Source organism: Ochotona curzoniae, unplaced genomic scaffold (genome assembly GCF_017591425.1).
Source record: "Ochotona curzoniae isolate NIBS_2020 unplaced genomic scaffold, NIBS_Ocur_1.0 scaffold_4812, whole genome shotgun sequence".
In the NCBI taxonomy this organism is placed as follows: Eukaryota; Metazoa; Chordata; class Mammalia; order Lagomorpha; family Ochotonidae; genus Ochotona; species Ochotona curzoniae.
In genome coordinates, this window is record NW_024467124.1 from 2,672,142 (window position 1) to 2,681,293 (window position 9,152).

General features: G+C 41.1%; 1 non-coding gene across 1 annotated transcript; it reads right to left on the minus strand.

Annotated features, from left to right (window-relative positions):
* Positions 1–345: 345 nt before the first annotated feature.
* LOC121149969 lies at positions 346–451 on the minus strand. The gene has a single exon (XR_005882911.1). It is a non-coding gene; the product is annotated as a U6 spliceosomal RNA (small nuclear RNA).
* Positions 452–9,152: the final 8,701 nt, after the last annotated feature.

Genomic DNA, 9,152 nt, shown 5'->3' on the forward strand with positions numbered 1-9,152 from the left:
TCTCCCACATGGGTGCAGGGTCCCAAGGCTTTGGGCTGTCCTCGACTGCTTTCCCAGGTCACAAACAGGGAGCTCGATGGGAAGTGGAGCTGCCGGGATTAGAACCGGCACCCGTAAGGGATCCCTGGCGCGTTCAAGGTGAGGACTTTAGCCACTAGGTCACGGCACAGGGCCCAATAATAGCCATTCTTAACAGCATGAAGTAATATTGCGTATTGATTTTAATTTTCATTTTTAAAATTCAAATAATACATAGCATTTTTTCCTAACCCTTGGTCATTTGAATGTTTTCTTTGAAGAACAATCTGTTTAGGTCCTTTGCCCATTTTTTTCACATACACCTGAAAAAATATGGACCGCTTCACAAATCTGTGTGTCATCCTTGCACAGGGGCGTGCTAATCTTCTCTGTATCATTTCAATTTTGGTAGTTGTGTTGCTGAAGCGAGCGCCTTTGCCCATTTTCAAATTGGGTTATTTACTACTGAAGTTCATTTAGTTCCTTCTCAATTTTGGATTTGCCTTGTAGCAGTTGTACTGTTCAAAAACGTATCTTTACAGTCCATGGATCGTCTCTTCACTCTCTTGGTGTCTTCTTTGCTATGCAAAACATTTTTTGGCATGCTGTAATACAATCTGTCTGTTTTTGCTTCTGTGGTCTGAGCTTTTAATGATATCCGAAGAAATCATTGCCCAAGCTCACTGGCACGGAACTGTGCCCCTATGTTCTCTTCTGAATTCTATGATTCTGCAGTATGTATTTTTTTAAATCCATTTTTATTTGATTTCCATATATGGTCTAAGATCAGAGTCCAATTTCTCTGTTTCACAGGTGGAAATCCAGCCCTCCTGTACCATTGTTTGAAGAGATGACTCTCCCGTTGTGCCCCTTCTTAGTGAATTTCTCAGTTTGGTAAATTCTTACACAAAAATTTCTTAAATGTAGTACACAGCGGTAAAAACAATCGAACGCCAGTAATGAACATGTGAGTTTTGAGACCTTAAGTGAATTAAAACTTCACAATTTTAAAAGAAATCGAGGCGTCATTCCCTGAGCCAGTGTCTCGCTGTTCTGGAGTAGCTGTCTCAGAGAACTGTAATTTTAGAGAAGGGTGCAGGTTGAGGACAGAGTGTTCTAAAAGGATCCACACTTTCCAGGACAGCCAAGCCAAGGGGTGGCCACTCTCCAAACACCTTCTTGCTGAGCAAGACTTCTATTTGTCTGAAAACCTATTTGGCTCCTCTATAATTACTAGCTTTTTTATCTCCATTTTGGATCCACGCAAATCTCTCATTTTATGGAACACAGCACATCCCTGGCTTCATTGCAAAAATTTCCATTGGAAAAGAAAAGCCCTATTGTTAATGATATTATTCAGCCAAGCATGCTAAACTGAATATTGTCTTTACTATCCTCCATTTTAAGTACTCAGGGGTTATAAAAACATTTGAAACAATGTGATTTCAAAGGGATACACTTAGCTCCTCCAGTCCCCATTCTCTGGGCTTCCTATAGCCTCTCCTGTGACTTTGGTTTGAATTAATGCCTTGGTTGTTTGAATGTGAAGGTTCCTAAGACATGGGCTCTGACCACCTTCCTTCTTGACTACAGCCCCTTGGGAAGGACTCATGACTCCACTAACAGCTCATGCAACAGAAGTCTCAAATGGGTATTCAACGCCAGCCATTACCCATCAACAACCCTTCAGGGTCAACTCCACTCTCCCAACTGTGAGGCCTGGCTCCTGGCTTTTGTGTGGCCCAGCCCTGGGCTATTGCACCCATTTGGAGAGTGAATTACTGGGTCCCTCGCTCTCCTTTTCTCTCTGTTACTGTGACTTCCAAACAAATAAAATAAATCCTTCCTTTTTTTTTTTTTTTAAAGATTTATTTTTATTGCAAAGTCAGATATACAGAAAGGAAGATCTTTCATCCGACGATTCACTCCCCAAGTGACAGCAATGGCTGGGGCTGCACTGATCCAAAGCCAGGAGCCAGGAACTTCCTTCAGGTCTCCCAAGTGGGTGGATTCAGGTTCTCAAGGCTGTGGGCCATCCTCTGCTGCTTTCCCAGGCCACAAGCAGGGATCTGGATGCGAAGTGGGGCTTTTGGGTTTAGAATCAGCACCCATATGGGATCCCAGGACATTCAAGGCGAGGACTTTAGCTGCTAGGCTACCATGCCAGGCCCAAAATAAATCCTTTCTAGGGAGACGGTATTGGCCACAGGTGGCTGACATGGTGGGAAACAGGGAGGTTGTGAGAAAAACTGTGATCCAGGATGACAACACTTAAGTGAAAAGATTGATTCCTCTAACCCAGGACTTAGTCTGAGTATCCCTAAAGGCAGTTACACCAGTCATAAGCCTTCTAACATAATAAAATAGGCTGTCAAGTGATAGGCCGTCTAACTGTTAATGATCCATATCAGCCAAAAAAAAAAAAATCTTAAATCAGATGCACCAAGCCTTTCAATACCACTTCCCATTTGTAAGAAACACAGTTACGGCAACCACACAGTGCAAAATTCAGATCTCTTGCTGTAAGCCTCTGGATTCACACCTATGTGGCTGCTTCCCAGACAACAGCTGGGCATGGCCAGGTTCCCTGCACAGGTCCAATCTCAGGAACCGTGCAATTCCTTTGACTATAGCTTTCTCAGAGAAGTACTGCAGTCTGCATTTGCACTTCTCCATTTCTGTCTTCTCCTTTTACTTCACAAAGTTCAGGCATCACTGCCTTCCAAGGTCCCTTTTATTTCTAATTCAAATACATTCCCTTTAATAATGATTTTTTTTTTTTTTTGCTTCTAATCCATCTTGGTATCTGATTCTTAGAGTTAATACAAATGATACAGGAGTTGTCCAAGATGACAGACAGCAAATTGGGGATTGAGATTAAACATTCATCCCCCTATAGGCAAGGAAGTTGCTGAGACAAAGCTAGTCTCTGGCCAAAGAGGGACTCAGTTGCTTCAGATTTTCATGAAAAGAAGGAGATCACCATGCATTGGAGTTGGGCATTTGGAGGTTATGAGGGACAATGCCAACAAAGACGGAAGAATTGGCTCATTACTGCTTTGCTGTGTTGTGGCTCTGAAGGGAGATAATGAAAAACTGAAGACCATTAGCAAGATAAATGTAGGAGGTGGGTATTCTCTTTGGTGGCTTCTGAAGAGCCCCTTATCTCCTGCAAGAGATGAGTGGACCAGCTTTATGACAGATGTAGGCCCTGATCATTAGACTCACCCAGCTACAGAAATGTTTGAATGCTCAGCCAAAATTTATTATGCCAAGAACAAGGCCAATAACATATTGGATTTAGCTCCTCTTAGCTCACAAAAGCCAATTAATCATTAGCATCTCTTCAAAACTCCACATTCAATGTCATGTTGGTGGCCCAAATTCAAGTCACAGAATATCTGTGCCATGGAAATCAGCAAGTGCTATGAGTCATGGATTCTCTTGATCTTTCTTTTCAGAGAGCTGGTTATTAAATATTAAAGCAAGAAGCGCTGTTTCTACATCCTCTCCTGACTGCCAGACCAACAATGAAAATTAAATCCCAGTACAGCCTTGCAGGGAGTATAACCGCACCCAAGGATTGTTCATGCAGGGACTGCTAGATTGCCCAGCTTTCCCAGACAGGAACCTAGGGGGATCCTAGGTGGTACATTTTATGGGTGCTTATCAAGCAAAACAGAACATAAGTAGAATGAGTAAGAATGAATTTATTTGGGCCCAGCGGCGTGGCCTAGCGGCTAAAGTCCTTACTTTGAATGCACCAGGATCCCATATGGGCACCGGTTCTAATCCCGGCAGTTCCACTTCCCATCCAGCTCCCTGCCTGTGGCCTGGGAAAGCAGTCGAGGATGGCCCAAAGCCTTAGGACCCTGCACCTGTGTGGGATACCTGGAAGAAGTTCCTGGCTCCTGGCTTCGGATTGGCATAGCATCGGCCGTTGCACTCACATGGGAAGTGAACCATCGGTCAGAAGATCTTCCTCTCTGTCTCTCCTCCTCTCTGTATATCTGACTTTCCAATAAATAAATAAATCTTAAAAAAAAGGAATGAATTGATTTATGGACTATTTTCTAGAGATACTGATTTAACATCTGACAATAGCTCTAAGGGAAGGTTGTCAGATAAAAGTATGTCTCACGCAGTATTGGGAGATATGTATACTAAAAAGTATTTGGTGTTTATCTGAAATCCAAATTGAACTGAGCAGCCTGCATCTTTATTTGCTAACATGGAAGCACAAGTCCCAGTGGATACTCAAACCTGCCTCTAGGGAGGCACATCACAGCCTGGAGAAAGTGAAGATCAATGCTAAGTCTGTGAAATTCCCAAGCTTCCCTACCAGAAAGAAGGCTGATTGAGGTTGAGGGAAGTGGAAGATTTGAGATGATGATGTTCTATATCGTATCATTAAGGCCATGGGTCCGAGTAAGTGAGCACGCACCTCTATTATGTAGTTCAGGAGTGGCTCCTCCGCTCTCACCCATGATGGTGGAAAAGGCTGATGAGACGTGGGTTTTAACATCCGTAGACATGGGGGAGCCCCAAAATTGCAGAGGATCAGAAGTGACTGTGCAGCCAAGGGGCTGAAACTCTTCCAACAACCAATGAGGGTCCACCAAAGGCATCTGTGGAAGTGATTCCCCTGAAACAGGAAGAAACCAGGACTTTGGCCTTGTAATATGTTCATAAACTTCATCAAAGCTACAGGCACAGATTAATCTATGACTGGAGAGTAACAAAAAGGCATAAAGATCCAGGACTGGTTAAATAAATTATCCATTTAGTCCTACATGAGTTTGAAATTTCTGTGTTGACTAGGAAGATCTTCACTAGGGAACATAATTACAGTAAAGTACGTGTCTTCACTTGGAGATGATTCCAGCTGATTTGTGTAATTTTCTGCTTATATACTGTTATAGTATACCATGTAAAAAGTTTATTAATAAACTGAAGCTCTGAAAAGCTCATTCTCATTTAGTATTCTTGTGAGTCCACGTATGAATGTGCTCTTGTAAAGCGGGGTCTGTGAGTGCCTTTGTGTGTGAGTGGACGCCCATGCACAGCTGTACCCCCGCCTAGGTAAGGGACACATACAACCAGGGGGATAGCTGGGGACTGGGTTGCAGGGTTAAAAAAAAGGCATTTATTTCTGAAAGTAAATTTCAGATGAGATTTTGGCCACTTTTATCCCCTTTCCATTTAAACATTAAACCTCATGTACCTGAAAAGAAAGAATAGAGAACTTCTAGACTGGAAGGAATACAGAGAAATAAGTAGGGGCAATAATTCTTATTCTCAATCATCACATAAATAGAGTTTGAGAAAAAAATAAAGAGCCTTTGCTAAAGGGATGGAAGCGGTATGCTGTCTTCAGGGGATGGACAGGTTTTAATTAAGACAGAGTGGCAGAAGGAATGTTGAAAGGAGGTTGGAAGAGATTTGCTGATTCCTATAAAGAAATTTCAGAAAGTACATACAAATCCCAGGAGGAAGAGGGTAGGGCATGCAGAGAACAGCAATGAGAATGCTAGAGACAACTAGAGCTTGACAAACTCATTGAATTTAATGGATGCACTCTAGGACTACCAGACTGTGCTCCAAAACAAAATGAATCCGAGTAAGGAGTGTCTCATGCTGCCAGCCACTTGGAGGAGGACAGCCTTGAAGTGAGGCCCAAGGGGAGGTGAGGGCTGTGTGTGTGCTGCTGTTACCTAAACTGAGCACATGGCCCCCTCTGGTAATTAGAAACAGACCAGCACGAAGCCAGCTCTTCTTTCTGGGTGTATGACAGATGTAGGGTGGGAGTGGAGTACAAATGACCTATGCAAGTCCATTCAGTCTCTTTGTTGGGCCAGTATTCTACCTTGTTATGGTGGCATCAACCCTCTCTGTGCCTGCTTTGGTTGAGGAAGTAGGGCGAGAGGCTATCTCCATTCTCTGGCAGGACCTGAAGACCAGGCATCAGGGCATGGGGCCTGATAAGGAGGGGCCACCAAAGGTCAGAGAGGAACTGCAAAGTGCAGATCACACAGGAGATTCGGATCCTTGTGAGCGCTTCTGTAAAAGCTGTGAACTGATACATGCTTTAATAATTCCATGTCTAGTGGACATCAGCACCACATTGCTTCTTCTGTTCAGTCTCTGGAAACCACTTTTCTCTTGTCCTATGAATTTGACTACTTTGAAGCCTCATCTGAGTAGGATACTACATTATTTTTCTTTCTATGGCTGGTTTGTTTCACTTAACATATTAGCTTGAAGCTTCATCAATGTCATCATTTGCTGCATCATTTGCTTCTTTTTAAAGGTAGAATGGCATTTCACTGTGTTTTGCATACCACATTTTATTATCCATTCATCCATCAATAAACATTAAGGTTCTTTTCATATGGCTGTTGTGAGTTAACATTGCAAGGTGTATTATAGCGCCAGTAGCTCTTTAAGCTCCTCTTTTCAATTCTACATAAATAGGCACAAGTGAAATTACTGGATCATATGCTAGTTTTATTTTTAGTTCTTTGAGGACTTTCCATACTATTTTCTATGACCATGTACCATTTTTGTGTTCCCATGAGAAATGTACAAGGATCCCAAATTCCTCATATCCTTGCATAAAGTGATGTGGTATACAACAATGTCATAATTAACAATTCTCCAGTGCACACTGAAATTTGTTAAGAAGGTATATATCATGCTAATTGTTTCATCACAGTGAAATAAGCTTTTTTCCCTAAGGATCACTTTAGTGGGTATACTAAAAATAAATGAAAAGGGAAACAAGGAAGCACAAAACTTTTGTTCCCTGTTGGAGCCTGTGGAGATCTGCTGGGAAAAGAACTTTTAAAGAGGAAATACGTCTATAGGATTTGGTGTAAGATCTCCCCCTCCCCTCTCCCGCACATGAAAAGCCAAGCCTCCAGAGCCAAAAGAAGCACATCAATTTGAAAAAATGAAGATGGGTGTGCTTGAGTTCTATCTGGGCAAGAACAAGAGATGGCAAAATGATTACTACCTGCAAATGGTGTAATCCAGAGGAAGGCAATTCTTGTGCATGCAAATGGCGGCTGAGTCATCCCTGCTTCCACAGCAACTTGTCCACCAAAGCTGTTGGGGCAGAGTCTCTGTGATGCTATATCCCTGTGAGATTTAAACTGGTGAAAGAAGAACAGGTGTAGATAGAAAGAAGAGTGGGCGAAGGAAGAGGAGAGGGAAGAAGAAGAGGAAGAGAGAAAGAAGAGAGAAACAAACAGAATAAGAAAAGGAAAGTGAAGGAAGGAAGGAGCAGGGGAAAGGGAAAGGAAGAAAGCAAAAGGGAGGGGAGAGGAGATGAAGAAAGGGGAGAGGAAAGGAAGGGTTCTTGTTTTCTGAAAGTGGGTGATCATGCTGTGCGATTAGGCCAGCAGAGTCTTGAGTATAGATTCTTGCCTTAGTTTCAGCATTACCTCCCCAGCTATATCTATAAGAAAATAGGGTGCTCTCAAGAGCCAGATAGTTAAAGAAAGTCTTTGAGGTCATCACTAACCAGAGATAACGGAACACAGACTTCAGTGCCCACACAAAACAAGCAATAAATACTTTGAAGAAAATATGCATGGAATCTTAGAAAAGTAACTGCAGAATAGTTTGGAAGACTCACCAGTGGACAGCTGCATCCCTCAATATTCAAAACACAGCGATCTGTGAAGAGTGGGGAAATCAGAACTCCAGAGTTACCATACTGTGACGCTCAACATTAGCAATCTCTACCAAAAAAAAAAAAATACAAAAAAGCAGGCAAGTAGGGCTCATTAACAGCAAAATCATTTATATATTTATTTGAAATCAACAGCATCAGAGAGCGAGAGAGAGCCAGAGACAGAAAGGAGAGAAGTGAAGATCTATTTGCTGGTTTATTCCTCAAACATCTGCAACAGATAATGGTGGGTCAAGCAGAAGCCAGAAGTCAAGAGACCCATCAGTGTCTCCCTCGTGGGTGGCAGAGATCCCAGTCACGGAGGGGAAGTCATGCTGCCAGGATGTGAACCAGCACTCCTTATGGCAAGCTGGCATTGCGAGTGGTGTGTTTAATCCTTAACAGCACAACCCTGGCTCTTTCCCTGAGGTGTTTTATCCATAGATTCGTCAAGAACTTGTCCTAGAGTAGACGTTACACTTGGTCATTTTCTTCCCTTTCTTTTCTTAAGGAGAAATGAAAAACATTTAAGTTTTGTTTAGCCTTAACCTTAGCAATATCTCTTCTTGAAAAATATTTGTCCCCTGCTTGACACCCATCTACACTCCTACTAGAAACTTAGAGAAAATGACTTCATGAAACCACTTTGAAGTTAGACCCGTATGACTAAGATAGCTATCCATTTTTCCAGTTAAACTTCAGGAATTCTTATTATCTTTCTTCTAAAAGAGATTCTATTCTGATGTAATTGGGTTAACCGATAAAACTAAAGGCCAAAAGTTGGTAAACTAACTTGCTTAAATAATACAAAAGCAAAAGCTTTCCCAACTACTTTATACAATAAGAAGTTATGCTTTCAAATACCAAACCAAATCCTGCAATTATACAATGAATTCTAGTTTTATGTTGGGTTAGATTTACCAAAGATGATAAAACAATGACAAAGTAAAATAAATTTAAGAGAATATAAGAAACAAATTGATGGAACGAGTCAAATATGGACTGAAGTAGAATATTTATAAATTATTTGATAATAAATTTAAAGGTATATATTTAGATTTTACCTTACATACATGAGATCACAACCAAATACTTATTTACAATATGAAATTGTATAATTAGCTAATTTTATTGTTTGCTCACAGTGGAATATTTTTCACTTTCACTATTTCATTTCAGTAACATATAAATTTCTTTGCACAGTAATAATAATAATAATTAAGAAGTACCCTTTCCCTGTTTTCTTGCTTTTAATTTTAAAAGTTGAATGATACATTGAACATATTACTGAAGATACTTTACTTTTTGGTTATAGCTTCTGTATTGAAAACCTATAACAATTTAATTAACTTTCAAATCTGCCTACAACCACCTTATAAAAAACATCACTTGTGAAATAATTCACATAAGTCTTTTACAAATCAAACTAGTTCACAAGATCCTATTTAGCAATCACTAA